General features: G+C 35.1%; 1 pseudogene; it reads right to left on the reverse strand.

Annotated features, from left to right (window-relative positions):
• Positions 1-525: 525 nt before the first annotated feature.
• LOC149182375 (alpha,alpha-trehalose-phosphate synthase [UDP-forming] 5 pseudogene) lies at positions 526-912 on the reverse strand (annotated as a pseudogene).
• Between the last annotated feature and the right edge of the window lie 9,708 nt (positions 913-10,620).

The raw sequence follows: 10,620 nt of genomic DNA on the forward strand, positions 1-10,620 counted from the left end.
CCTATTCTGCATTATTAGTTCGTGCCTTTCCTACAGGCAACCAGCACTCCTGTAATTGATCTTCGCTTTTAATAAATTCTAGAAGTGGAATTGTTTTTACCTGTTCTGTTTTTCTTTGTTCTGACTAATTTATCCCTATGTGGTCTCTTGGCAGGAGATTCACAATGTTGTACTTCACAAGGATTCATTTCCAAAATGCTTCCTGTGTATAGCTTATCCTCTTAGGATCTATTTCAATTTCAAAATATTTCTAAAATCTAATTAATTTGAATTCGCCATGAAACCACATAAAAAAATTAGCTGATTACCGCAAATTTGTCGAATCTTGTCCGCACTGTTACGATCCTCTTTTTCGCGGCTGCCCTCTGTTCGCCGAAGCCCTTGCTTTGGACCTGAAGCCTCTTATTTCTTTCTCCAAAGGGGCAGCAGTAACCCATGGTTAGTTTTGTCCTCTCTGCAGTTTCTTGTTTGCATGTTGTTGCATTTGAACATCTTTCTTACCAAATGTGTCCATTTATTTGTAGCTGCAACAACAACAAATAGAAAACACGTCTTCAAATTATGTACTCAAAGTGAGCTCTGCAACTTGAGCAGATAAATTCCATGCTGCCTGATCAGAAGCTGTGGCCAGACCCTGAAGCATTCTTACGACATCCACAGTATCATCAAGATAGTATTTTGCTTTACTGGGTTTCTGACCAACTGTGCATGCAAATACTTCTGCTATCGGAGAAAGTGTAGGTCCTGACATAGCATTTGTGATACCCTCAAACATGTCCTCATCTGACCTGTCATCTCCAATGCACAGGACAAAGTCTGGTCGTTTCCCTCTCTGCACCATTGTTGACAGAAGGCGCTCTGCTACTAAACCTTTGCTTATGCCCTGCAGATCCATCAAAATAGATAGATAATGCAATCAGATTATGAGCTACTAAATGACCCTTGCTCCAGAACAAAATATTGAAAAATAAGTGCAGCCACTGTTTGCAGGGATTCGCTTTCTCAAAAAACTTGTAATAAAAACTACCAGATCCGCTACTCATATGCCTTCTCTGTCGTAGGTAGCTATGGATCAGCGGCTGAAGCAGCTTAAGATCCCTCGCTCTGTTCCGTTTCCCTCCCCAAAAAAACTAGGCTCTAGCAAGAGAAACAGCGGCAAGACCAGCATCACAGCGGCAGGACCAACATCACAGCCATGCCAACAAACCAAACTACCAGCTGTGTAATCAAGAATTGCTTCATGTTTCGGTTTCACACTCATTATACAAACGTTTAGTGTGAAGAACCGGCAGGTGGTTTGCATGCAAGCCTCGAGTAACATTTGTCGCTACCAAAAATTATTTTAAGAGAATACAAGACATTTAGATGCAGATTAATAGAATTACTAATTACCGGGGCCCGAAGCGATGCATGTAGACGACCATATATATTCAAATGCATATCCCATCTCCATCCTTCCCGGCGAATCACGTGTCGAAACTGGATACTACAAAAAATTGATATAGACATATTGAGAATCAACCTACCTACAATGTCAGAGATACCAAAATCATGATCTCTGCATACAACTCATTTAAGGACGGCAATTTCACGAGCAGTTTATATGTATATGATAAGAAATCTATCCGCTGGTTTGTCTATAACGAGGCAGACAAAAGCAATGGCCCAAAATTACCAGAGACGAGATTTTATAAAATAAATACAAATCTATCTGATGGTTTGTATTGCCCTGTGACCAGAGACGAGATTTTATAAAATAAATACAAATCTATCTGATGGTTTGTCTTGCCCTGTGACCAGGTAAAGGAAAAACAATAAGCCAAAACTAGTTTTCAAGACTATTTTATTTTAATGTGAAATATTTAAAATAGAGTTTCGAGATCCCAAAACAACAAATAATATAAAAAAATTATGTTATAAGACAGCGAAACAAATAATTATAATACCAAACTCTTCGTCGCCATTTTCATAATCTTTTATTTTAAAACTGGCGGTCAATGATATGAAGGTGCGTGCAGCGTGACATAAATACGAAGTCTTACTTTTAAGCATGCAGTTGAAAGGGAATAATGAACATGCGACTCGGAAATTGAATGGCCCACCACTATTTTTAAAAGGCAGCATGGCAGTTGTGCAGTGTCATGGGCAGGAAGTCTCACAGCATTGTTGCTTACCACCACGTAGCCCAATGTGTAAAGAATCCTCTAACGCTCATTTCGAAACATATTATTGCAACGCCACATTAGAGTTTATTTTATCACTAACCATCCACGTTTCATTTACTTCAAACACGTAGCTTTTATGTTTTCGAATGTATGCTGAGTAAATGTATCATTTACAAGATGTTTCATGCCTGCGCTAACTCCATGATAAAAAACAAAATGGGAGGGTCCTAATTCATGGTGCCAGAATTTCATTTCTCCTGAGATCTACCCTCGCTTGAACCAGAACTGTAATCTCGTGAAGGGCAAGCCAGTTTATGAAGCCGGTAACAACGATCTAGAAGAAGGTATCGTAATTAGTGAGCTCATATGTTTCTTGATCATCGGATACACCTACCGCACATTTTCAACGTCAGTCAAGGAATTAGGAATAAGCATTGGTTACTTGGAGGGTATTGAGTTTTAGTGCTAACAACAATGTTACTCCATTATTCTAATGACTCTAAATACATGTGACCTAAATATAAAATCAGCATATTAACACCGGTTCTTAACAGAAAACTTGTTAACAGTGGTTCTTGCATCCCATCCCTTTTAAAGAAGGGCTCAATCAAACATGGAAAGCAAGAACCCTCCATTAAAAGTGCTGCAGGACTACCTTTGCATCGTATTATAGCGAACACAAATCGGCAAGCTAATCATCGACAGAAAACTCGCAGTAAGTTTCTGCATTTGATCTATTTACAATGAAATCCCAGCACTCTGAACATCAAGAAAACTGAATACTTCATAGAAAAGTAAAATAATTGGCAATGGACTCTAAATTTTTATCGGCAAATTCATTTAAACTGTTAATAGTACCTTCAAAACATCTCACTCGAAAATCTCCATGCTAAAGCAGCAACATGCTTCATCTCATGATCAAAATTAAACCATGAAATAATCCATGGAAACACAATACCCTACCATCCGCACAAAATCCACAAAACTAAATGCAATTGTAAATAGAAAACTGCAGCAAAGAAAATTGAAATGAAAATATCCACAATATCTATCACTTTTAATCTCTTTCCAATGAAGAAACGTTCAAACAAGAAAAAAATCACAGAAACGGCAAAACGACAGGTAATTGCCACAAAATCCATTGAACTTTTACAACAAATTGCGCAGCAGAGGCATTGAAAGCCAAAACCGGCCCGAAGAACCTGAAGAAAAAGAAAGCTATGATCCAGCGCGGAAAAAATCAATACCGGTAATTAAGATTTAATAACTGGAAGTATATGCCTAACCTTCAACCAGCTCCGACTTGTTTCTGACATCGACACCAAATTTCAATTTCACTAATTCAAATTTCAAATGCACTATAGTAAATACTTGGAAGGTATTGAGTTTTAGTGCTAACAACAATGTTACTCCATTATTGTAATGACTCTAAATACATGTGACCTAAATATAAAATCAACATATTTCAAGGGCAGGAGCACATCCATTTCAGAAGATGTTTTGAAATATTCAACTGGGTACATTAAAGATTAATTATCTCTAGGGGTGCTTTGTAACGTCGATGCATGTATTGGCGAAAGCTGCTCATGCTCTTTAGAAAACGGAGCTGTTTTACATGAATTATGTTCCCATCTTTACCAACACATGGGTGCTTCGAAAAATACTTATATGCCTCGTCTGCTGCGACAGAGTTACGCAATGGATTTGCAACAGATGATGCGACGTGATAAACAAAGAGACCGTTCTGGTATGCATGTGCGACCATAGCTACGATCATTGCGTTTACAACCATATCTGCGGGAATCTGTTAAACATCAAACGAACAATATCAAATCTAAATACTGAGCAGTCTATGTATTTACGAACAACAACATAGCTAGGGGACCTTATGCGAGAAGGAATTGAACAATCTTGTTGTATAATTATTCGGACGTCTGTTCCCATCTTTACCAACACATGGGTGCTTCGAAAAATACTTATATGCCTCGTCTGCTGCGACAGAGTTACGCAATGGATTTGCAACAGATCATGCGACGTGATAAACAAAGAGACCGTTCTGGTATGCATGTGCGACCATAGCTACGATCATTGCGTTTACAACCATATCTGCGGGAATCTGTTAAACATCAAACGAACAATATCAAATCTAAATACTGAGCAGTCTATGTATTTACGAACAACAACATAGCTAGGGGACCTTGGACGTCGGCTCTGCTCCATATGACCCTACCCCTAGGCAGGGACTAGTTGCCTTGCAACTCATCTTGTTTCAAATGTTGTTCTCGAAAAATATAACTTAGTAGGGTTACTTTAATAGAAAATTTTCATAACTCGCTTGCGTGGACGACTTGAGCCCACCTCTCGATCTTTCTTTACATAGATGTTGGCATTCGTTATCAAAAATATTTGTCGCTGAAAAATTTCTCAGTGGAAAACTCAAAATTCTTTGTCACTGGAGAATTTTGTTAGTCAAAACCCATTATGTACTTTGTAGCAGTTACCTCTAGTATTTGTACTTGTCCTCTCACCATCAAGTGGAGATCTAAAGGCATGGAACTCAAACCATGTGGCCTTGGGCTCAAACTACAATGTCCCCATGGGTACTACGCCCATGCAACCTTGAACTTGAGCCATCCAACTACAATGCCCCCATGGGTCTTTGGTTAATGTAGAGTGAGAAGGCAAAACAACTTACATAGTAAAAACTACACTGTTTAATTAGTATCTACAATTGGTTTATCAAACCAGAGTTTAAGAATTGGGTGTGTTTTCATAAGATTTTAAATGTATGTATAAATACATCCTTCCTCTCCTTTTATTGTTGAGCGACACTTTTTTTGCAAGGGTGGAATTCTCCTTTACATAGGTTTTGGAGAGCCAGAATTATTGTTTTAAGACTTTATCATTGATTGTAAAGACATCGATATTTGGATAGACCATAGACCATAGCAAAGAACAATGCTTCCATTTATCGTTGGGCCATGATATGTTGAATAAGTCATGCTATTTTTTCATATAATGCAAATATAACCTTTATGGTATAAACTTCTTTAATAAAAATCCCACATTATACTTTGATATACATTTACTTGTATATAAGGTGAATTTCATATTGAAATGAATAAAATTTTCTTTATTGTTTGTAACCACTGGCTCCACCACATCTCTTCCATTGAAAAACTTCGAATACATTCTTGGAAGACACGAGAGGGGTGATGATTAACAACTGTGCATTGTACATGGAAAAGCAGTTGGCTATATGAAACATCTAGCCTGGTTTTTGTTTCCACATTCTTTGTATTAGATATCAATATAATTTTTCTCGCATTTCTTAGGATAATTTCATTATTTTTTGCTCATGTTTTTTTAGGAGAAATTACACAAATATAATACGCAACAACTTTAAGCAAGTTCATTCCAAGAGTTACAACAATATGTGAGTTTTAGAGCCAAGATATTGGCTAGTGCTCAAGAGCGTAAGGTTGGTAATGAGGAGATATTTTGTAACCAATTTGTGAGTCTTATAGTTTTAATCTAGATGAATAGGATATAGTATAGTTTGAAATGTCAAGATTATGTTGGTGAACCAGAGCAGGCACAATACACCTCCAACTAGATCCATCATCCTGCATTGAATTGATTTGATTAGAAGGAAGCACCTCTAGCTACTACACCACTATATGATACTACTACAATGATAATGTAGTTAGAGAGCTGGCTAAGAAGTATAAGTGCTCATAGGAGCTTGTTTCTTCTTGTGTTTATTTTCTCTTCCTCTTTATTCATAGTTTCTTCTACTATAGATCCTACGTTAGGCTATGTGGTGTCTTTAGAGGGTGAAAGAAGTTGTTGACTGGCCAAGAAACACCACCTAACATTCATGAGATACATAGTTTCCATGGATTGGTAACATTCTACTACCATTTTCCTAAGATCATGGGTAAATAAACCATAGAGAATGAGGATAAGGTCACTCGTTGGTGAGACCACTATGTAAAATTGCAGCAGAGAAAGTAGGGGAAGCTAAAGATATTGTTGTAGGAAAAACACATGAAACTAAGAATTCTTCAATTGAGAAATCCAAGGAGACTAAAGGTTGCACAAGTCTCCATTGATTAGGTTAGTATTAAATTTCATTTTATTTTTCTTAAAGAGGACTACACATGTTCTGTTTTTGTTTTCTTGAAAAGGATCATGAAGGTATTTATTCTATGCTTCCCTTCCCTTGTTGTTGATTAGGAGCAAAATTTGAAATGTTCGATATCCAACTTATAAATAAGCAATTAGGTAGGCTACTTCTAGACACACCACTTTCAATAGGAGCAAGATCAACTTATTATGTATTTCTATTTGATGTCCAAAAGAAATAAGAGACTCCTATATGTAGAAGAATGAGGATAAGAATATATTTTCACAGACCAATTTCTATGAACATGATGGAATCTGTAATCTTATATACAGTAGAATGAGAATGAGAATATATTTTCCCATACCAATCTTCTATGAACATGATAGAATTTGTAACACTATATATGTTGGTGTTTTTAATTAACAATAGCTCATGTGTATACAAAGGTAGAGATCCTTACTATATAAATTATTTCTACCTGCCTAGACTAATAAATGTGTTGGATAGGAGGGATGGATAAGGAAATTATGGCCTTTGGTACAAGGCCAAACAATGTGAGGCCCCTCCCTAGTTTTCAGGTATAACTACTAGCACCCACGTTGATTCTTAAGTGAAGCCAATCCATTTCTTGATACTTAATCCCTTTTTGGATAAACTTAAAACCTAAGCAAAAGCTACAAAAATTAAAACTGTAGATAGAAAAAGTTAAACCATAAGCATACCTTTAGTTACTAATGTCCATGAAAATGCTTCACTGCAATTAAGCCCAGTTCATGGCAACATGAACACACACGCCCACCCTGATATGAAGAATACTATTCAACACCTTGCTATCAAAATAACTATTTAGAAAAACAACTAGCCTATGGGAGACAAAACACAACAGCTACAAGATAGTCCTTTCTTTTTGTAGTGGGAGAAAAAACATAGCAATACAATTCTTTCTTTGTGTCCCTTTTTTGTAATGGGAGAAAAAACTGATGCAAACTTGGGATGTAGATTATATAAAATACTTGTTAACAAGCATTACTTCTTAGTATGATATACTACTCATACTACTCACCAAGAAGCAGTGGTCGAAAATAGTGGCAATGTACGTGAATAGTTGTTGCAAGTGGTAAAAAGTGGTGTGAGGTGTTAATAGACATAAAAGTAGTGGACTTTGGATTAAGAACAACAAAGTACATTCCATGCATATAAATTAAAAAATTTCATTATCTTTTGTTAATGCAAGTTTTTGGAAATATATTGCAAGACTTTGGTTACTACAAAGCTTTGGTTATTTATAGACTTTGGTTATTATAAAACTTTGGTTATTTGTAGACATTGGTTATTACAAAAACGTTTGGCAATTTGCAGACTTTGGTTATTGCAAGACTTGTGTTACTTAGACTTTGGTTATGTAGACTTTGTGTCATGGTTATTTGCAGACTTAGGTATTTACAAAACCTTTGTCTATTTGCAAACTTTGGTTATTACAAAACTTTGGTTACTTAGACTTCGATTATGTATACTTTGCCTCGTGACATATGAATTTTGCAACAAGAGGTTGAATCCAAACTTTGGTTAACATTTTTGTGAAGCGAAGTTGTCACTCGAAAATTTTGTTTAAATTTTGGTAGGAGGGATGGTCAATGTAAATTAATATGGATTCAATGGTAAGCGATCCCTATAGTCCTTGCGATATCATAGACAGGGACTAATAAGAAAAACTTATTTTGAAAGATCGTCATGATATGGTTAATAGATATCAATAGTTCACCACAATCACAAGAAAATGAAACATTGTCCATGATTTTGAATTAACACCAGTTAAATAAAGTTATGTTATGGTAATTGAAAATGCTTGCCTTGCTCGGAAAATATTAAACCTAAAAGATTTTGAAAAAAATAGAGAATAACACATCCACTTTTTGACTAATATTATTTGAAAAAAATAGAGAATAACACATCCACTTTTTGACTAATATTATTCTAGTTGAAAAGGAAGATGAAAAGAGGATAACACTAGCCGATATATTTGATATATGTGATCAAAGGGATGAGAAATGTTGATAATTATTTGGTAGTGAACTTAATAAATGGATTAATGCCATGAAATGTAGAGATGTCTCAATATATTCCAAATTACTTTTTAAAATTTGATGAAGTCATTTTTACGATTTTGCAAGCTTTATATCTTGATGGGATACTACCTTACATCATTAAAAGATGCTTTATATCTTGATGTGATACTACCTTACATTCCTAAAAGTTGATTAAGTCATTATTATAGAATTTACAAGCTTTATATCTTAATGGGGTTCTATCTTACATTATTAAAGATTGAAATTTAATATACACAAGTGTACAAAATCTTCTTCAACCAATATTGATGTTCCTTTAATTAAATTTTAAATTTTAAATGGGAAGCATATTATTCAAACCACCAAAATAAAATAAAGTGTACAAGAAAATTCTAGAGGTAAGAAATAAGTATGTATGGTGATATGCTAAATTTTAATGTCTTTTCTCTAAGTTTGGTGATACGTTTTCTATAGTTAAACAATGTGAATCAAATTTATTTTGAGTCTCGTTCTTATTGAAAAACTTATTTTTACAAGGAATTATTAATAGTGTATAACAAGTTTAAAAAGTTGAATGTTGAAGAAAGAAAAGCTAATACACAATATTTATTTCATCTAATTTCAAAATTATTTCCCTAATAGGGGTGTCATGCAACGAAGAAGAGGTGTCATGCAATGAAGAAGAGGTGGTGGTAGGCTTAACCTTCCATCTACCCATCCATGTTTAATATTGATAACTTGGATATATCACTCATCATCTTGCATGGAAATGAGCCATAACTTCACATATGTTAACTTGACCTCAAAATTTTGTGTAATGAGGAGTTTAGTGATGCTTTGGTGTTTGTATTTTCGATATGCTCTACTACCTACCCTGTTGTTATTTCCACTTCTAGTTATGGAGTTTCTTTGTAGTTCTCCTCTCTTAATGTCAAGGTATAGCAATTTATTTTTCCATATTCTTCATTCCTTCTTAGAAATTTCTTCTCACTCCTCCCTTTCTCCACTCATTGTATGCTCTTTTCTCACAAGCTCAGAATATTTTAACATCTTCTCCTAATTGCACTCGGTTTTCCCTCTAGATATAGGGTTGCTCGACCCTACATCCATCTTCCTTCCATCCAAAACCATGACTATATAGTGTGCATGATGCTAAATATGTGGTAGAGGGAAGGGGGAGGCTGGTGGTTTGCATGCTAGGTTTTAGATAAAGGCATTAGTTCAAAATTTTCATGCACAAACTCCTCAAAATTTCAATTAGAGCTTAATGATCTTGAGGACGAAGCTCAAATTCAAAATCATGATGTATTAGAAATTGAAGTTTTAAGTAGATTGGCTACTTGGATACCCAACATTCGAAACACCATAGGTCCACAAAACCTTTATCTATATATGGTAGATTTGTACTAGCAAATCAAGACTATTCTTGAAAAGATGCTTGTGAATCACTGAGAAACATGGGATCAAATTATTGTTAAATTGGATGATATAAGCATAAAAATTACGGAATTTGAAGGTTCCTTGGTGCATATGGAACTTAGCCCACCTTTAGGCCCTATTAGAGCTCCTCACTGCACGAATGAGGCCCAACATATATAAGTAGATACCTCTCTTTCTTCTTGATGATATTGTTTAATTATTTTATATTATATTGCTAAGATTTAAGACTAAATTTGGTCATTTTGTTATATTCTCATATAGATTTCCCACTTTAGGAACATCTCTAAAACTTTGTTATCTATTTCTTTTAAACTTAGGGTTTTTTTTGTTTGTTTCATGAATGTAAACTAGTTATTCTATCTCTGGTCTAGTTTCCCCAATGACAAGCCAGTGATATAAAGATACTCTTGGACTTTGTAATTTTGATGAGAAAGAAATGAAACTTTTACTTGTAAATAACAACTTCAAAATTCTTATTTATTGTTCTTCTGATATTTCCATTCTAAAATTATTTTCTTCTTTAATTACATAAACAAGCTTTTGATAAATAAAATGATGATGAAGCATGGTGCTCTTATTTCATTTATTAGAAGAATATCTTAATGAATTTCATGTATTTAGGGGGGATAATTCTTGGGTAGCAGATCCCCCCATAGCAGGTTTTTGGGGCTTGTAGCCCAAATTTTGGTCAAAAGTAATGTAAGACCGTGTGGAATGCAGGCGCAAAGCGTGAGAGTCTAGGGTTGTCCACCCTAGAATATTGTAATTTAATAAAGAATGTGTCGGCCTACCCATGGTCCTCGAATCATGGGAATGTATA

This window comes from Pinus tabuliformis, chromosome 3_2 (genome assembly GCF_031772625.1).
Source record: "Pinus tabuliformis cultivar Carrire ecotype Pingquan chromosome 3_2, CPIR1, whole genome shotgun sequence".
Classification (NCBI taxonomy): Eukaryota; Viridiplantae; Streptophyta; class Pinopsida; order Pinales; family Pinaceae; genus Pinus; species Pinus tabuliformis.